General features: G+C 37.5%; 1 protein-coding gene across 18 annotated transcripts in view; it reads left to right on the top strand.

Annotated features, from left to right (window-relative positions):
- The window catches only part of SFMBT1 (Scm like with four mbt domains 1), a 100,227-nt gene that overhangs the window by 9,105 nt on the left and 70,441 nt on the right, over nucleotides 1-20,681 (top strand). For 9 of the 18 annotated variants that reach the window (XM_072941489.1, XM_072941483.1, XM_072941482.1 and 6 more), the window contains exons 2-4: nucleotides 12,250-12,430; nucleotides 17,136-17,234; nucleotides 20,475-20,518. The exons of 4 other annotated variants lie outside the window; for them this stretch is intronic. The gene's annotated coding sequence lies outside the window, so the exon portion shown is untranslated. Of the gene's footprint in view, nucleotides 1-12,249; nucleotides 12,431-12,910; nucleotides 13,007-17,135; nucleotides 17,235-20,474; nucleotides 20,519-20,681 lie in introns of all 18 variants that reach the window. 5 more of the 18 variants (XM_072941475.1, XM_072941476.1, XM_072941485.1 and 2 more) reach the window with 3 other exon arrangements.

Genomic DNA, 20,681 nt, shown 5'->3' with positions numbered 1-20,681 from the left:
GCAAATAGTGCTGCTATGAACATTGGGGTGCAGGTGTCATCCTGAAGTAGATTTCCTTCTGGATACAAGCCCAGGAGTGGGATTCCTGGGTCATATGGTAAGTCTATTCCTAGTCTTTTGAGGAATCTCCACACTGTTTTCCATAGTGGCTGCACCAAACTGCATTCCCACCAGCAGTGTAGGAGGGTTCCCCTTTCTCCACAGCCTCTCCAGCATTTGTCATTTGTGGATTTTTGAATGACGGCCATTCTGACTGGTGTGAGGTGATACCTCATTGTAGTTTTGATTTGCATTTCTCTGATAATTAGTGATATTGAACAATTTTTCATGTGCTTTTTGATCATTTGTATGTCTTCCTTGGAGAATTGCTTGTTTAGGTCTTCTGCCCATTTTTGGATTGGGTTGTTTATTTTTTTCTTATTGAGTCGTATGAGCTGCTTATGTATTTTGGAGATCAAGCCTTTGTCGGTTTCACTTGCAAAAATTTTCTCCCATTCCGTAGGTTTTCTTCTTGTTTTATTTCTGGTTTCCTTTGCTCTGCAGAAGCTTGTAAGTTTCATTAGGTCCCATTTGTTTATTCTTGCTTTTATTTCTTCTAGGAGAAAATTTTTGAAATGTATGTCAGATAATGTTTTGCCTATGTTTTCCTCTAGGAGGTTTATTGTATCTTGTCTTATGTTTAAGCCTTTAATCCATTTTGAGTTGATTTTTGTATATGGTGTAAAGGAGTGTTCTAGCTTCATTGTTTTACATGCTGCTGTCCAGTTTTCCCAACACCATTTGCTGAAGAGACTGTCTTTATTCCATTGTATATTCTTGCCTCCTTTGTCGAAGATGAGTTGACCAAAGGTTTGTGGGTTCATTTCTGGGCTCTCTATTCTGTTCCATTGGTCCATATGTCTGTTTTGGTACCAATACCATGCTGTCTTGATGACTGTAACTCTATAGTATTGTCTGAAGTCTGGGAGAGTTATTCCTCCAGCCTCTTTCTTTCTCTTCAGTAATGCTTTAGCAATTCTAGGTCTTTGATGGTTCCATATAAATTTTATTATGATTTGTTCTAGTTCTGTGAAATATGTCCTGGGTAATTGGATAGGGATTGCATTAAATCTGTAGATTGCCTTGGGCAGTGTGACCATTTTAACAATATTGATTCTTCCAATCCAAGAGCATGGAATATCTTTCCATTTTTTAAAGTCTTCTTTAATTTCCTTCATCAATGGTTTATAGTTTTCTGTGTATAATTCTTTCACCTCCTTGGTTAGATTTATTCCCAGATATTTTATTACTTTGGGTGCTATTTTAAAGGGGATTGTTTCTTTACTTTCTTTTTCTGTTGATTTATCGTTAGTGTAAAGAAATGCAACTGATTTTTGAACGTTAATTTTGTAACCTGCTACCTTGCTGAATTCTTCAATCAACTCTAGTAGCTTTTGTGTGGACCTTTTAGGGTTTTCTATATATAGTAACATGTCGTCAGCATATAATGACACTTTTACCTCTTCTTTTCCAATTTGGATCCCTTTTATTTCTTTCTCTTGCCTGACTACTGTGGCTAGGGCTTCCAGGACTATGTTGAATAGGAGTGGTGATAGTGGGCATCCTTGTCTTGTCCCAGATTTTAGGGTTTTATTTTAATTGTGACTGATAAATATAAAATTAGTGCCATGATGAGTCTTGCCAGGGAAAAGGAGAGCCACTTTTGGAAGTCAAACTAGATATTAAAAAGAGCCAGCTCCATTAAATGCAGAAACCTTCAAAAGTGCCCAAGGGTTCCTTTTTTACAGAAGTTTTTATTGAGTCTTATCTTTCTTTAAAAGTACTCTTCTACAACATGAACAGTCAAGTAAACTTAGTTTTACTGTTTTTGTTTTGTTCACTTACCAGTATAGCAGGTTTGTTCAACCCATAATGTAACTTAAATGTTAAGTATTTGCAGTGAAAAGTATGTTCTGTTGCCTCCAAATGGTTGCCCAGCCCCTCCACCCCCTGCCCTCCCCCTCCAAACCATCCAACGCACTGTGGCCAGATAGATCTTTCTAAACAAACTTGATTTTATCACAAAACATCCTGCTGCCAGCAGGGTAAAGTCCGGCTCTACAGGAATGTGCACAGAATCCTTGAAGAGCTTGTGCCATCACTTGCCCCGCTCATCTCTCTCTCACAGGTACCCTCCCTCCAGCCATGCTGAGACCCTGCCCTTCTGTATATCCTCTCATGCGCAGTCCTGCGGGTCCTCCACTATCTCACGGCTCCTCTGATGTCAGTCTTGCATGTGCCACTTTCATACTTTTTGCCTCATTTGATTACCATAATTATTCTTTTACTATTTTTAAAAGTTACCTTTTTTTAAGTTTTTTTTTTTAAATGGAGGTACTGGGACTTGAACCTAGGACCTTGTGCATGATATGCATGTGCTCTACCACTGAGCTATACTCCCCCTAAAATTTTATTTTTAAAATTTGATTTTTTAACTTAATTTTTATAAAGTATTATTATATTTTAAAAATAAAAATGGTGAAATACAAGTAATAATAAATTTAATCAGTTTATTAAAATACATTCCTTCAGTAAGGTTCTTGACGAAATCTTTCGTGCTTAAAATTTTTAAAAACTATGTACCTTATAATAGGTGATATTAAGGAATTGATTTTTTTTTAAGGTGTGATAGTAGCATTGTGATTATATATGAGAATGCCCTTATTTTTGGGAGAAGTAGGCTGAAGAGTTTAGAGGTGAGCTGTGATATCTTCACTTTCAAATTGCTCGTAAAGTATACATATATGCACATATATATAGAAAGAGAAAGCAAATCAGAAAAATTTTTAATAACTTTCAGATCTTAAGTGGAGAATATTTGGAGTTTTTTCCAAATCTTTATATTTGGAAATTTTGATAAAAGCTTCTTTTGGCACAAGTTAAAAACGGCTGTAAAAAAAAGCTGCGAAAATAGTTGGTATTAAAAATATTTTTAACCCCAGTTGAAGTAAGATGATGTTGTATCTGGGTAAGGACCTGGGGTCCCTGAGACCAGGGTAGGCATCCACAGAGGTGGAAGAGGGTGAACTAGGCCTAGACTTAACCCCTCTCACCCTCCAACCCATGTTTGCTTGGAAATGGAAAAACTTTGGAAATTTTGAAGCTATGGGGGAAAAAACTCTCTGGTTTTTTACCTAACTGATTTTTGGCTGGAGGAAGTTTAGGAAATTTGGGCTCTTCAGTAATTCTAAAGTTCTTTGTTAGTTTAGAAACAAAAAGATAATTATGTAAATTTTTTTACTCATAATATGATTAGTATATGATATTAACATATAAAATGTAATTGAACTTTTAGTTGCATACTTATTAATATGGTTGAATCATTCAAATTTTGGTTACAATGGAGCCAAACATTTAAGAGATTTTTTCCATCTTGCTTTGAGGAGCAGATACACTTTTTTTTTTTTAACTGTTATGGCGGAAAATTGAAAGTTACTGTGAGTAGAATGGACCTCTTCATATCTCACCCCTCCACCCACCCCTGTTTCACTGAATTCAATTTCTTCCACAAAGAATTTAGAGATAGGTAAGAAAGATGAGATTGCTATTAATAGGCAACACTTTTTCATGCATTGCTTTATATTTATGATAATCACAGACTCAAGTACTTCTTAATTTATTTTTTTAAGACAGGGATACATGTACCTAGTAAAATATTTTTTGAATAGTGAAAAAGAGTATACTCCTTTACTGAGACTCCTAGTCCCTCAGTCCCTTCTGCAGGCTGCTGTTATTCCTAGTTTCTTTTGTTTTCTTCCAGAAAAATTCTGTTTGAATAAAGATATGTATTTCCCCACCCACTTAAAAAAAAACAATTGGTAGTGCTCTTTTCATTTAAAATGTCTTGGATAAAAAGAATATGAAAATGAATATATATATATATGCATATGTATGATTGGGACATTGTGCTGTACACCAGAAATTGACACATTGTAACTGACTGTACTTCAATTAAAAAACAAATATACCTTGGATATACCCGGTACCCAGAGATCTGCCTCATTCTTTTAATGATTGCCTAGTACTCTGTTATATGGATGCACCATAATTTATTGAGTTGGTTCCCTATATGTATACATTTTGGGTTATTTTCAATTTTTTATGCTATAAACAGTATCATGGGCTAGTGATAACTGAACTTGCTTGGATTAAGACAAGCTTTCTAATACTTAAATTAAAAAAATATTTTTAATAAGTTAATATATTTCTGTAAGTAGACCATCCTCTGTCACTGGCTGCAGTAGAATAAGAGGAGTTGGAGGTAAAGGTACGCAGGGGCCTTCCACACATCCCACCACTCCTTCCCCTTCCTATGTGGCAGGAGTGGGAGGGGGCAGAATTCCCACCCAGCGTGATAGACTGTGAGGTGTTAACCATGCCTTTAAAGCTCGAGGCCTGCTGCTTGTTATCAATTTCAGTAATTTGTGTTTGTGTTTGTGTTTTGGTTTTGAGAAAATCGCAGCAGCATAGATTGGCTAACAAATTATATCACTTTATGGAATTTTTTTGTATTTTGTTTACTGGCAATTAATACTGCTAAAGTTTTTAAAAGATTGGATAAAAATCTTGATAAGGAATTTTAAACACAGTGCTCTGGTTCCAGTGCAGTAATTTCTGAAGAAACTGTATTTGGAATCTTGATGCATTCTGTAGTTGAATCCTACAGTGTTATATATTTCAGTAATCCAGGTTCTTAGTTCTTACCCTTTATTGGAAGAACTTCAGAACACTCCTAAGAGCACACATTCATACGCACGTCATTATATCCTCTGCATATTGCCATTGCCTGTAAAATACTTTCCTCAGAAAATATATAACAATTCATGGTAACATATTTCTAACCCAGGCTGTTGTGGTTGCTCAGAGAGCACGCACACTGCGCCAGCAGCCGGGGTGCTGCCGCTTGGGGAGCACTTGTGCACTCCTTGCAGGGGCTCACAGCCACTGAGTGCACTACTGGGCTTTCCTGAGTCAAGTGTGTTTACTCTGCTGTGGCCTTCTTTCTGCCATTTATGTTGTGTTCTAGTGAGTAGGTTTTTTTTTTTCCCCTAGTGAGTAGTTGTGACCCATGAAGGCAGATAAAAGGATGCAACTTGTAGACTTGGACTTGTGGCAAAGGAACAGTGTCACATGGTATGTCAAAAAGCAAGTTTTATGGGTTGATAAGGTGCTTTCAGAAAGTAATCTGAGAAAAAGAAGTATAGAAATCTCAGGCAGTTAGGGTGAGTCGAGTTCCTTGTATTGTGTGGTGTGTTAGAAACAGCAGGGCATCCTGGCAAGTTGGACCGTTCAGTGCTTAAAGAACAGGTGGAAGAAACAGTGATTTGAAGGCGTATTTTAACTTCAGAGGATTTGAAGAGGCCTACGGAGCAAGCAAATTGCCTATGGATAATGCCTAGTAAATTTACACAGGAGTTCTGCTCTAATGACCTCTCAAGTGAAAAAAACACTCCTGATTAGCAGTGTGCACACAAGGGCTAGTCAGAGAAACTGACCTCAAGGCAGATGGGGGGCGTGGAATTTCCTTCTCTGCTGAAAATGACAGTACCCCTCTCTAGAGGCAGGAATGTTATTGCTGCGTTATAAAGCTGTCTGTGGGTTTTTTCCCTCTTTAGTGAATTGGAGGTACCGTGATCTGATACCAGAGAAATTTATTTAGCAAACTTTATAAAGCAGTGGTGCTAGGAGTTTAGGGAATGCAAATTTGAGTAAGTTTTCTGCTCTTGAGAAGCTTATAGTACTGGGATAGGATGAGATACAGAACAGCTAGTGTTTAGGTACCATCAAAAAGGCACAGAGTGCCTCCTATGGAAGATGTTTTGACAGGGATGGGAGAAGGGGCTAACATTTTTGTAGGGTATTATTTTTTGAAGTGGTTTTTATGGGAGTAAAGGTCAGAGAGTGAATGATCTCTGAATAATTATTCATGTACCATATTGTTAGTGTAAGACTTTCTAAAACAAAAACATTAATTTTTTAATGCAGAAAAGACCCAGTGTAAAATAAGAAAATAACCCTGAACTTTTCCTTTTCAAATCCCTTTCCAAGCCTTTATCTTCAGTACTTCATCCAAAACCTTTGGTAAGGCTCCTGCTAACTCTTCTTTGAGAGTAGTAGAAGCAAAGAACTAGCTACAGTGATCTGTGGGCTCTTATATCTGGAACTGTAGGCAGTCCCATTGGGACCCACCTAGAACTGGAGTGAGCAGCAGTCAGGATGTAGGGGATGGAGGGGAAACTGTTATCTTGTAGTCATAAGCATGCAGCTTGGCAAGAATTATGGTATATCCTAAATGGGCCTCAAACTTTTTACTTTATATTATCTGTTCAGCTTCCTTGTTAGCTCAGTAATTGCTGAGGGAGGTTGTTATGCTGAGTGCTTATATGTGAGTCATTTGGTATTTTGATTTATTAAAATTTTTATAACCCTTACTATGTTATAGATTATTTTTCATTGACTTTTACATTGACTATTGCAGAATGTTGATTTGCAATTATAACATTTTCTTTGGCTAATTGTATGCTCACCTGGTAGGAGTCCTATAGAAATTTCTATTGGTGTGAGTTTCAGCAAGATTCAGGGACCAGTTCCTGAGTTTTTAAGGATCATTTAGGAGTTGAAGATATATTCAGGATTTGCTCAGCATCCTCACTGTCATTGCTTTGGTCTTAGCTATCATCCAGTCTCATCTAGATTATTGCAGTAGCCTCCTAACTGATTCCCCTCCTTCTGCCCTTGCCCCCTGCAGTCTACCCTTGATGTAGTGAGATCCTGTTAACAGGTAAGTTGGATAATATCACTCTTATGCTCAGAATCTCCTGCTGTCACTCAAGCCTTTGTTGTGTCCTGCAAGGCTACCTATGGCCTGGTCTCCCCACCTCTCAGACTTCCTCCTACCATCTGCTCTCCAGCAAGCCAAGGGGGCTCCCTCCTGAGGATTTTTGCACATGTTGTTTGCTCTGCCTGGAATGCCTTCCTGTAGTATGTGCGTGACGAGCTCCCTCACTTCCTTGGGGTCTTTTCCCCCGCATTACCTCAGTGACCCATGTACTTAAAATTTCAACCCTCCTGGTATCATGCTTAGTGGAGTAAGTCAGACAAGAGAGGCAAATACTGTATGATATCACTTCTATGTGGAATCTACAAAATAAAACAAACTAGTGAGTATAACAAAAAAGAAACAGACTCACAGATACAGAGAACAGACTAATGGTTACCAATAGGGAGAAGGAAGTGGGGACAGACAAGATTAAAAGGTTCAAACAACTATGTATAAAATAAATTAGTTACAAGGATGTATTGTATAGCATAGGGAATATAGTCAATATTTTATAATATGTTTATGTTTATATGTTATAATATTTTATAATATGTTATGTACCTGAAACTTATTTAATGTTGTAAATCAACCATACCTCAATTAAAAGAAAAGAAAGAAAATGTCAGCCTTCCTCCAACATTTCATGACCCTGTCCATTGCTTATTTTTTTTCTCCTTGGCATTTATTATCTAACACTTTGTATTATCTCTCTCTCCTACTTGAATCTTATCTCTTTGAGGATAGGAATTTTTGTCTGTGTTGTTTACTCGTATATCTCCAGCACCTAGAACAGGGTCTGGCATATAGTAGGTGCTCAGTAAAAACTTGTTGACTGAATGGATGAATGAATATTTTATTGCATAGTTCCCCACCATGGTTTGTGAATTATGTAAATTCTGAATTTGGTAGGCTATCAGTCAGTGTCTAGTCAGGAAACCATTCCCAAGTGCTCCAGTCAAAAGGGAATATAATTCTAGGAACTGGATACAAAAGGAAGGGCTGGAGGAGCAAAGGGGGAAGATGGTATTACCCAGAGCCCACAAGCCCTCTTTTTCCATCTATGCTGCTGGAGTTCACTATAGCCAGGCAGGAACCAGTATGCTTGTCAGGGGTGCTGCCAGAGGCGGCTTAGAGCACGGCTGACTTGGGGGCTGAGAATGCACATTTCACTCCTGGTGATTCAGGGAGCGTCTGGAAGGGTGAGAGTGGGGCTGAGCACCAACACGAACCATCTAGCACAGGTGGTACTTATTTAACTCATGTGTAGAGACAAACTTAGATGTAGGACAAACCAAATTAATAGCACAGGGTAAGATCTGAGATCATGAGTGAAACATTAGAAAGCTAAGAATCAAATCCCAGCGTAGGTTAGTCATATCCATGTGTTGAACCACAAACGTGAACTCAGCCTCTAGAAATGGAACATGACAGGAAACATATCTTCATAGTGGCTGTGATCTCTTATTGTGATTAAGTGATCATTTCCGTGAGTTCAGTAAATCTGTGTTTAGGCCCAGTTGTGTCCCAGATTAGATCTCTGTCACCTAAAGGATCATACTGGCCTCTCCTAATCTGATTACAGAGTCATTGCTCAGGGCCCCGCTGTCCGTTATGGGTCTAAGATGTGACAGGCTTGTATTTATGGTACCTCTGACTAAATGCTCTTCCCTTTGCTACTCAGATCATCCCTATCTCTCCTCTCCCCCAGGACGCATTGCCAGCAGCACCTTGTTGCTCCTCCTCTCCGTTATGAACAAGGACACCAAAGTCTACATATACTTGATTTCAAACTGTATTTTTGTTCAGTGCTCATCAGTATTTGTGACATGAATCCATTATCGATAAGCTTATTTTTGATTAGGGATGGCAACATTTTAATCTCTCAAGATAGGGAGGGAGATCATAGTGGAAATGGTAGGAATTAGTGGGACTTCTGTTTGCCTTGCCCTTTTCTCTGTTTCCCCAAGCCCCAATTAAAATTGGACTAGGGATTTAGATTGAATGTCTCTTTCTTGGATATGGGGTCTGTCATTGATAGACCAAAAAATACTTCCTCCACCCCCCCCCTCATCCCCCCAAAAAAGGCAAAATGAAATCCTGTGCAGTGATTACATTTATGGATTTAGAATTCTGCTGTAATTTATTTATTTATGAAATTCACATCCTTGCTTTTTTCCTTAAAAACTGAAATTGTAAGGGCTTTTAATGTTAAAAGTTATCTTCAGGGAGTAATTTAGCATGTTTTTGATGAGTTAAATAATTTATATTCAAGTACCAGCTTATTTCATTCATCAGGTTATTTTGAATTTCTGTAATGTTAATTATTTTTCTTAAAGGATAATCCTGTGCTACATGGAAACATAAATAAATGGATCTTTCATGTGCTGGTTTGGATCCACATGTAAGGATATAATCAATTTGTTAAATTGTACCTAGCTGCAGTCCCTTACTTTTTTGATAGGATTATTTTCTTCAGTCCAAATAAACTGAAAATAAACTTCTATTTTTTCCCCCATAGACTAAAGTATTTCTGTAGCAAAAAAAATTAAAAAAATTAACAACCACCGGAGCAGCTTAGATTCTTTTCTGTGTGCCACCTAATAAATGAAGCCTTCATATTGGCGTCTCCAACACTGATGGCAGCAACATTTTATCTAATGCCATAGAGAAGGAGTCCTGGGGAGAAGGGTTGCTTTCAGTGGGGATGCTGGCTTCTGGCGTATTTGTATTTAGTCTTCTGTAATTCTCTTTCAGAATCTGACGTGCTACTTTAGAGAGAAATATTACGTCATTAAAATTCTAGGAGAAAAATGTTTGAATTTAAGCAAAAATCGTTTATTTTCCACTTCTTTGTGCTTCCACTACTTTCCCCTTTTAAACGATTTTATTTCTCCCCTAAAGTTGCTCTGTTTTTGAGCTGTGATTATTGGAGATTCTCACCAAAAGATTCTGGACTGGAGGGCTGACACACCAAGCAGGTAGGAGGGCCCCCAGATACTCCCAAGGAGCTGATGTCTTATGAAAACAATGGTTATCAATTCATTTAAATTAAGTCTCCAGATGGCAACAGAGTACACTTGAGCCAGGAAAATATCTGTGACCCAGAGATACTTATTTGCTTTTGACTTCTTAGAGGGATGTACTTTTATTTATTTAACTTTTCATTATGAGAAATTTTAAACGTATACAGAGATAATAACATAACTCCATTTACTGATCACTCCTTTTTAACATTTTGCTTTTTTAGAGGCATTTTCTAATGAATTTAGGCATAAAGCACTTAAATTTTATGATTATCTTTTCCTCTTTTTGGCATTATGTTCTAAGAAAATTTTTTTCCTTTTTCTTTCCTTTTTTTTTTTTAATGAAATTACCTGGGGATAGAACCCAGGACCTTGTGCATGCTAAGCGTGTGCTCTATCACTGAGCTGTTACCCTCCCCCCAAGCAAATTTTTCTCCTCATTTACATTGGCAAATTAAAGTGTGCCTGGTAACTCCTGAGACTAGTTGTAGAGAAGCAGTAACTGAATTTGATCTTTTGATAGAAATGCACTGAGTATAAAATAAACAGATTGCTGCTAGGCCTGTGCTTTACGAATAGGTTAAGTTCTATACTGAGTATTACTGTTAGGCTCAACTTAGCCAATGGCGAACCTCTACTTTCACTTACAATGTGGAAAAATCTGTATTACAAAACTCTGGTGGAAACCTGGGTATAGATTAGAAATGTTTTCTTTTCTTCCCTTCTCCTCCTTCCTCCATCCTTGATTTACAACTTCTTTTCTGCCATTCATTCTACAAATATTTATTGGCCCTGCATATACAACCTAAACAGAGGGAAGCTTGTATAGTGGGAAAGTAGAGAGATAATAAACTATTAAGGAAATAAATAGAACCTAGTATTTGTGATAAGTACCTGACTGGTGACTGAGTGATATGTTAGCGAGTGAGATGAAGATATGCTCAATAGGGTGATGAGAAAAAAATCTTTTTGTGCTAGTGACTTTAGACTTAAGAGGTGAGGGGTAGGAAGCAGCTGTGTGAAGAGCACTTTGGGCAAGGGGATAGTATTTGCAAAGGCCCTGAGGTAGGAAAGAATCTGTGATGAGTTAGGTAATAGAGGGAGTATGAATGGAAGAAAGATGGAGTGATAAGTAGGGATCACATCCTCCAGGGCTTTGTAAGGAGTTAGGAGTTTATTAAACTCCTGGTAAGGAGTTTGGAGTTTTATTATTTAGGAAGCTACTGAAAGTCTTTAAGTAGGATTGTGACAGGATCTGCTTTGCCTTTTAAAAAGATGTCTATCTGCTGTGTAGAGTCTAGACTTCCAAGTGTGAAAGGGGAGGCAATTTGGAGGCTACTGCATTAATCGAGGTGGCTTGGATTAGGATGGTAGCAGTGAAGATGGAGAGAAGTGATTGATTTCAAGATATATGGTCACAGTACCCTCAGTAGGATTTGCTAATGGATAGAGTAAAGGTGAGTGGGCCATCAGTGTGGTTTCCAGGTTTTTGTCTTGGTTGGTTGTGCAGTACTGAGATGGGGAAGCCTGAGGAGAGTTGGATTTGGAAGCAAATATAGAGTTCAGTTTTGGCTGCCTGTGTGGCATTAAAAAGAAGATTCCAAATAAGTAGTTGGACATGTGTGTCTGGAGCTCAGGGAGTAAGTCCTTGTAATATCAGTCATATTTATAGCCATGGATTTTCATGCTATCATCTTTGAAGAGAATGTTGATTGTGTATGGGGAAAAGAGAGCTCAACACTCAGCACTGAGGAATTCCAAAATTTAGAGTTTGTGTGATTCTGGAGGAGCCAGCAAAAGAGACTGATATGGATTGGCCAGAGGGGAAGAAGGAAAACCAGGACAGTAGTGTCACAGTAGCTGAGAGGAGAAAATACTTTGAAAAGGAGGATTTTACTGTGTAGATGGGGGACCTGGTAAGATCAGAGAAGAGACCCTTGTATTTGGTGATTGGAAGGTCGTTGGTGACCTGGCCAAAAGCAATGTCACTGTGTTAGAATAGATGGTAGCCAGGTTGGGTAGGAAGAGAGGAAATGGCATGAGACGAGACTTCTTACTGTGAAGGGAGAGTAGAGAAATGGACAAGTTCTTGGAGGGCATGCAGGGGTCAAGAGAGGTTATTTTTTATTATTGAGATGGAAGCATTGGAGCATATTGTATGCTCTGATGGGACTAACCCTGTTGGGGAGAGATGTTGTACAGAAGGAATAACTGATGGTGTTATGTTATTAAGTGGGTGGTGGAAGGGGTGGGAGGGAGTTTCCTTTGCCTGAAGGATGGGAGCAAATGGGGACAGGTGGTGGGAAAATAAAGAAAAGTCTTGGCCCCTCACATTGTTCTACATAATTACCTTTATTTCTCTCCTAGTTCTTGTATTCTTCAATTTTCTGAATATGCACAGACATCCAATTTGTATTAAAGAAATGAAGCAGAAGTTTATTACTACTTATTGTACATTGAAATGCATCTTCTTAAAGAGAGAAGGAAAAGGGTGTAGAAATAGCACAAGATGTATATGGATGCTTACAAGAAGTCACACTTTGCTAAGGTAATTACTTTTGAAATATTACTAATATTTTTTGAAAAGTGAAGGTATAAGCTGCAGGAAGGGAAGAGGCATGGGGATGCTTTATTTCGTGGGATTCTGTCAGTATGAAATGCTAAAATTTCCCCAAGTTGCTATTTAAGTTCACCCCTAAACTTGATAGTGCAGCATGTTGCAATCCTGTCACTCTGCTATTTGAGATGGTTTTCTTTATTAAATGTGTAAGACTGAGTCATGTAGAAGGAGCATGGGCGGCTACTTATGATCAGGTTAGACTGTAAGCCCCCAAGAGGTTAGGGACTTTGTTTTGTTCATCATTTGATCCCTAGAGCATGGAACAATGCCTGGCAGGTAACAGGCACTCCATAAATATGTATTCCATGAATGAGGAAACTGTTAAAGTAAGCATCATTGTATTAGTGGACCTGGAGAGTAAAGTGGCTATAGCATCCTCAAAATGAAAATGTTTTCTCTTTTATGCAGAGTTTAAATTCTTACCTAAAACAGTGTGGTATGGTAGAAGGAACACAGGCATTAGAGTACACAGATGTGGATTCCATCTTTGTGTTTGAATGCCTTGTACGTATTTCTTAACTTCAGTTTCTTCATTTGTAAAATGGGAATAGTAATAATGTACTTGTGCAGAATTATTGCATATTTGTGTAAGATATATAAAATATTCCTGTCTGGCATAGTAGGTCCTCAGCAAAAAGAGGATCTTGTTAATTTCCTGTTTTGCTCAATGATTGAATCTAGGTACTAGAGTCAGATCTGGTTCCCCATAATCAGTTTTCCATGTGGGGAAAAAAATGAAATTGAATCTTTCCCTCACATCAGATGGATTAAAGAACTGAATGTAAAAGACGTAATTAAAAAAAAAATTAGGCGATAAGAGATCTTTGTGACCTCAGGGTGGGACCTCAGGTGTTTTTTTAAAAAAAACTATGTGCAAAAAGCATTAACTACAATGAAAAGATTGATAAATGTGACTATATTAAAATTAAAACTATTATCAACAGATACCATAAAAAGAGTGAAAAAATGAGCCACAGAGTAGGAGCATACATTTTAATCACATATAGTTGCCAGAATAAAGAAAGAGCTCTTTCAAATCAATTGGTAAAAAAGACAGCCCACTAGAAAAACAACTTCAACAGGCACTTCCCAGAAGAGGAAATCCAAGTGATCAGTAGACATAAAGATGTTCAGCCTTATTTTAACTGGGAAAATGCAAATTAGAACACAGTCAGATACCATCACACACTCACTAGGTTTGCAAAAATTAAAAAATCTCACTGTGGGAAGTGTGTTTTTGGAGCCCTGGGAGCTCTGTTCACTGCTGGTGGGGTTGAGATGCGACAACCACTTTGGGAAGGTTGGACATTGCTTTAAATTGGATATAAGCTCATCCTGACCTCAGCTAGACTGCCAAGTCTGTGGCCTGCAGTTGGTACTGCGATGATCAAGATCAAGGCTGTGACTGTATGGTTACTGGAGCTCAGAGTGGGCCTTGGTGCCTGATAGTGAGCAAATTGCTCCTACTTTGGAGGTAGGAGTGTGAACTTACAGTTCTAATGGTTGTTCTTCCTTTGTCCTTTAATTATTAATGACTGTGTTCTGGATCAGAGAAAGCCCTGTATTTTCTTTTTCACTGCTGAAAGTAGGGTGCTAAACAGACAGCAGTCTAAATAAAAGAAAAATGATTATATTTTCATCAAATATTTTTGATGTAGTAAGTCTTCCCTCACCACATATCTCACCATCTGAGGGAGAAAATTGAAAAACAACAATTGTAGGCCTTACTTATTCTCTTATTTTATTTTTTAAAAGATACTTTTATTTTTAAATTTTAAAAATTTGGGGGGGAGGAGATAATTAGGTTTTATTTATTTACGATGGAGGTACTGGGGATTGAACCCAGGACTTCATGCATGCTAAGCATGCACTCTGCCCCTGAGCTATACACTCCCCCCTCTCATTTTAAAAATAGCTTTATTGAAGAGAATGTCATTCTAAGTGAAGTAAGCCAGAAAGAGAAAGAAAAATACCATATGAGATCGCTCATATGTGGAATCTAAAAAACAAAAACAAACAAACAAAAACAAAGCATAAATACAGGACAGAAATAGACTCATGGACAGAGAATACAGACTTGTGGTTACCCGGGTGGGGGGGTAGAGGGTGGGAAGGGATAGACTGGGATTTCAAAATTGTAGAATAGATAAACAAGATTACACTGTATAGCACAGGGAAATATACACAAAATGTTATGATAAATCACAGAGAAAAAAATGTGACAATGAGTGTGTATATGTCCATGAATGACTGAAAAATTGTGCTGAACACTGGAATTTGACACAACACTGTAAAATGATTATGAATCAATAAAAAAAAATAGCTTTATTGAGATATGATTTACATATCAAAGTTCACGCACTCAAAAGTATACAATTTAGTGATTTTTAGTATATTTGCATAGTTGCGCAACCATCATTATAATTTTAGAACAGTTTCATTATTCCAAAAAGAAATTTTATGCCCATTAGCAATTATTCCTTATCCCTATTTCCCTGCCTCTTCATCCTAAGGCAACCGTGAATCTACTTTCTGTCTCTAGATTTTCCAATTCTGGGTATTTTACATAAATGATACATAATACATGATCTTTTGTGATTGGCTTCCTTAACTTAGTATAAAGTTTTTGAGGTACATCCATATTGTAGCATGCGTTAGTGTTTCATTTCTTTTTATCACTAGATAATATTCTACTGTATGGTATATCACATTTTATTTATCCATTTGTCAGTTGATGAACATTTTAGTTGTTTCCATATTTTGGCTGTTTTAAATAATACTGCTGTGAATGTTCATGTACAAGTTTTTGTGTGTAATATTTTTATTTCTCTTGGGTTTCTATACCTAAGAGTGGAATTGCTGGGTCATATGGTAACTCTATGTTTTACTTTTTGAGAAACTGCCAAATTGCTTTCCAAAGTGGTTGCACCATTTTACATTCCCACCAGCAATCCTTGCCAACATTTGCTGTTCTTCCCCCCACCCCTTTATAGTCATTCTTTTGGCTTTAATTAGGGTAATGGAAATTAAAATACAGTGAGATGCCATTATACACTAATCAGATATGCAGATATTTAAAAATCCAACTGTAGGAAATGAGTATTTGGACATCTGTTACTTTTTATATGACTCAAAGATGGTTTTGGCTTTCTGAATGACCTTTGTAGAGATGAGGTTGCTTTATGCTCTCATTTTGAGGGTCCTCCAGCTTCATAATTTCTCTCTGCTATATTGAAGTTTAGGCTAGCTGTCATTATTCACTCACTCCATCAGCACTCATTGACGTGGCCTGTCTGTTTTCAAGGATCCAGTCCTGAGAAAACCTAGGACACCTGATTTTGTGATGAGAGTAAAGAATATTGTAAAATAACTGTACAATTGTAAGGTAGACTAGATATGCTGTTGTTCCCCAGAGCTTTTTACAAAGGAATACCTGTTACCAGCAATAGCTCTCAGAGATTTTATTTATTGTTAGCTGGTTCATTGGGTGGTGATTCTAAAAACTTTCTAAGAAGTGGTCTGTTTTCTTTCCTGAATTGAGGCTTTAGAATATGCAGTAAAATGTCTAACAGGAAATGATAGAAGATGAGGAAGTCTATTTTGGTAAAACCTTATATGTAAAGATTTTGTTTTTGAATGGAGCTCAGTATTGGGGAGACACAACATGGGTTTTGGGTTTGGCTGTCTTTATTAGTTTTGTAGCCTTGGGCAACTTAAATGCCTTCTCTGATCGTTTCCTGGCCTTTAAAATGGGACTGTTTGGAAGGATGATATCACATCACAGAGTGCCTGGCATGACAAGCACTCACATGTCAGCCCTCTCCTCCGTGACCACAAGACTGTTTTTGAGGAAAATGATCCTTCATTAATAAACCATGGTCCTTCTTGAAGTAATTAAAGCTCTCAATTAACTGATTATTATCTAATAGTAACAAAACTATGAGAGCATTTTGGCAAAAGAAAAAAATAAGAGTGAACACACACATATATATATATATATATATATATATATACTTAGTTATAATCATTTCCTAGAATGTAACAAAGTTGATACAATTTTAAATCACTCTTAATTCTTAGACGTTACACTGTTTTTAAATCAATTCTAGATTCTTCTGCTATTTCAAGGTATAAGTAATTAATTCTTCAAAGGAGAAGATTTTTAGAAGTCATGATTACATCCTAAAACAAAATGTACTTTTTTTTTGCAATAGTAATTTGTAAGAATGTTTGTAATATAAGGCAGAGGGAAATGATTATAAATGCAATGTTTTATCTTCCATCTTTTGTTGAAAGTCGTATATCCTTAACTGAAAAAACTTTTTTTTATATAAGGTATAAATGGTATATGGAGATGGTATCAGGTCATGCTTTGTAAAAGGTGAAGTTTGCATCCAGATTTAATGGCTTAGTTAAGTGTAGTACTGTTACATTGTGAATTAATTTAAGAATCCAAAAGGAACCTGTTGTCCAGAATTCTTTTATCTGGAAGCATAGTTCTTGCATTGTGTTCAGTATTATTAAATTCTAAAAGAGAGGATTTTAGCAAAACACTTGCCTCTGGTCAGCTTTGAACTCAACCATATATTCCACCAAGAATTGTATTCAAGATGACATATTCTCCCCATTTTAGGTTTATCTGTTACTTATGGTCCCCAGTGTAGAAGAGTTTATTCTTCAGAGGAAGGATTGAAGAATGAATGCTTTTATTATTTCGAGTACAACCTAACATGTAAGTTGTAACTTAGCAAGTTTTATGATTGGGTTGGACTATCTCCATTTAAGGCCAAGCACTGGAAGCAGATGGAAAAATATTTTCCATTGAACCAGTGAGTATTTTTGCCGACACTGTAATCCTATAGCACTACAATTCCTATAACAAGTTTCTGGATGATTGTGATTGGTCTTTCAGATGTTTTATTTATAAAAACATGGCTTAGGATTTGGGAAAGGTAGTATGAAATATCTGTAATTTTTTATAGCTTAATCTCTTTGTATTTTTTTTATTAGTCTCTAACACTGAAGGCTTTTCAACTGTAAAGCAGGTGGAATATACTCCAATCAGTATATGTTAATTTGCCATATTTGTAGCTGAACTCTATTTGTTGGTCATGGAATTGAGCCTCCAAAGACTAAAATGTGTCTGTCATTTTCCTTTAATTCTAGCACTAAATGATAAGAAGTATGGTTCGTAACCTTTGACTTTTGAATTTCTTGGTCAGTGTTTTCCTAATTACTACAGTGAATGAAGGATTGTGAGAACCGCTCGACATTGCTGCCCTTTTTAAGTGGCCATTAAATTTTGTTCACTTGCTGCTTGTTCATATTATATCTAAATGTATGCTTACTTTTCATTCATTACACCTCCTCGTTCTCTTCTCAGTCACCCATATCACAGCCTCTGCTTCTATCACATGACTGGTTGGCTCTCCTAGGCATTGCCAGTGGTTTTTGCATTGGCAGGTCCCGTGCCCCTTTCTGTCTTCATCCTCCATTGAACTTCCTTTCATATTTGGCTTTGTTGATGATGCACTCTTTGTGAGAGGACATTTTCTTGACTTCCTGCCTTTAGATTTAATATATACAAAGTGACTTAAGCAGTGGATAGCAAAAAGCATTAACCTTTCCTCCTCAATGTTGCCTCCTTTTCTTCTCCTTGGTTTTGTTTTTTTTGTTAAGTAGCTTCCTGTACTTGCCAGTTGACTTGTATCTACAGCCCAGCCTGTCTAATACTGTCATCTGAGAGCAGCCTGATTTTCACCTACTTTGGGACTCTTCACCAGATGGCCCAGAGGTCCATCTCAGTCACAATGGATATACCAGTCTTTGACATGTCCCCTACCCCCAAACCTCAGTTCTTCATCACTGCTGTTTGGCCTTTCATGTGATAGAATTTGGAATCATCTTTGATTTTTCTCTGTTATTTCCTACTTTGAAATGTCTCTTAGGTTTAGTCTTTCCTCACCATTCTGACCACTACTTCTCTGTGCCAAGCCCTCAGCCTTTCATCCCTGGGCTAGTCCAGCTCCTTTTTGCTGGTTTGCCTCTAGTCCTAATTATCCTTTGACTGTGTATGTGTCAGCTGACAGATAAACTTTAAAATGTTGTATTCCTAAGTCTTTCCCATTTGGTGCCTTTTGTGTAGTATATAACTTCTGTGTGTTATGTACACCCTTCTGTGTGGTCCTTGTTCTCCTGTGCACCAGCAGACTGATCTCTCCTGTCACCTTATGTGCAACCCCCCACCCCCACCCCTCCACTGGCTTATGCCAACCTCATGCCTGCCTTGCTGCCTTTTTGCATGCTGCTTACCCTGCTAGGAATATCTTCCACTCTTTCCTCTACCTCTCCAAGGTCTGTCCATCCTTCAAGAAGTTCCTTTACTTTTGCATGCAGGGTTTTTGTTTGTTTGTTTTTTGTTTGTTTGTTTATTTGTTTGGCAGCTATCTTGACCTACAGTTAACTCTCCCTTCTCTGTGCAGCTAATTTTCTAATGCCTTGCATTTCAGAAATTCCTCCAGTGGCTCTGTCCCTAACTGTAAAATCCTTAAGGGCAAGGCTGACTTTTTGTATCATGATCTTCCATCCCTAGTGTATTGCTGGGAATGAAGGAGGTGCTCAGTAGTGAATGGAGGTCAGTTTTGAGAATGATCAAGAAAACATGGTAGACATGTGGGCTTCCAATTGTAATGGTAAATATTGGAAGACAGTTCTAAAGATAAAGATATAAAATGATGTTTGTAAGGTTAGTGGTCTTTCCCTAGGACGTTTTTATCTTTCACCTGGTGTCATTTTGTTGATATGGTATAGCAAATATTGTGGAATTAAAATTCAGTGGGGGAAACTTTGAGCAGATTATTTTATTTAGACATCTTGTTTTATAAGTTAAGTTCTATATACAAAGAGACATTTGCCACTTTCTCAAGTCAGCTACTGTAAAACAAATACTATGCTATAAGTAAAGTGTATTTAGCCAGACATACTGTATTTTGCTTGTACAAATCAAGTGAATGTTATCTTTGAAACATGGCTTGACTTTACCCCCTTGTGTATTTTCCTATCTACATTATGTAAAGAAAATAAAAATTTCTTGCTTAATTTCTTCTCCCAAAGCTATCTCTGGACTAGAAAGGGCTTACCTGCTCTACAGAGGGTTAAATCTGGATCCATGAGCTACTTTCCCCTGGCTGGGCAGCGCTGTCCAGTCACTGCCAATCTGCTCCCTCTTGATATCTGTCTCCCTTTGCTTTCCCCTGGGCTAGGGAGGGGCTTCCACACACACATCCCCACGTGCCCCCACCCCAAGGCTGTAAGAGCAACTGAGAGCTAGAATAGTTGCCTGATTCTTCTTCCTTTACCCAGATGAGCCTTGTTTCTTTAAAGCAAAAAGACAGAATCTCTTCCTTGTTTGAGTTCAAAAGTTTCTTTTGTCCTCCTTTAGTCCTTAAGACATTCTAACCTTGTTACTTGCTTGTCTCCTTTCACACTAGTTTGAGGCAAAGGGATAATGTTGTATCTTTGTTGCTGCTTCACAGTACAGCACAGTACAAGAACTAAGTAAATATTTGTTGCATGAATAAGTGATTCCTGTATTTAAAAGCCATACTTCCCCCCAACCCCCTCACCCCGTATTCTCTCAAATTCTTAGCAGATTAACAGCTTTGTTGTTCAAAACCAGGGGTTCTTGAGCTTTTTTCCCCCATGTACCCCTTTGGTAAGCCATTGAAGTCTGTAGACCATTTAAAACCATTACTGGTTTTAAAGAAATGAAATACATAAGATTAAAAAAGAAATCAGTCATATATGTGTGTATCAACTATAATGTGATAAGAAAATATGTTCTTTCTGTCGTGACAAAGATACGGCACTGTTAATATTGCTGTGATTTGTTGCCTAAACTCATATTTGACGGAAATCTTAAATTTCAATTTGAGGTTTATGAAAACGGATGTAAAAACTTTCTCTCTTTCAGATGCACCCATCCCTGAATTCTCTTCATGGACCCCAGGGCTCCAGGTGAAGAACCTTGCTCTAAACAGTAGGAGTAAGAGAAACTACTTAAAGTAGGAAGACATTGTAAGAAGTTTGGCACATGCTGATTTTTAGTGAAGAAGTCTATGATAGAAGAGTGGATGAGATTATTGTAAATTGCTGAGGATGTTGATGGACAAAGACTTAG

Source organism: Vicugna pacos, chromosome 17 (assembly GCF_048564905.1).
Source record: "Vicugna pacos chromosome 17, VicPac4, whole genome shotgun sequence".
Taxonomy (NCBI): Eukaryota; Metazoa; Chordata; class Mammalia; order Artiodactyla; family Camelidae; genus Vicugna; species Vicugna pacos.
This window is presented reverse-complemented; position numbering and strand designations above follow the sequence as displayed.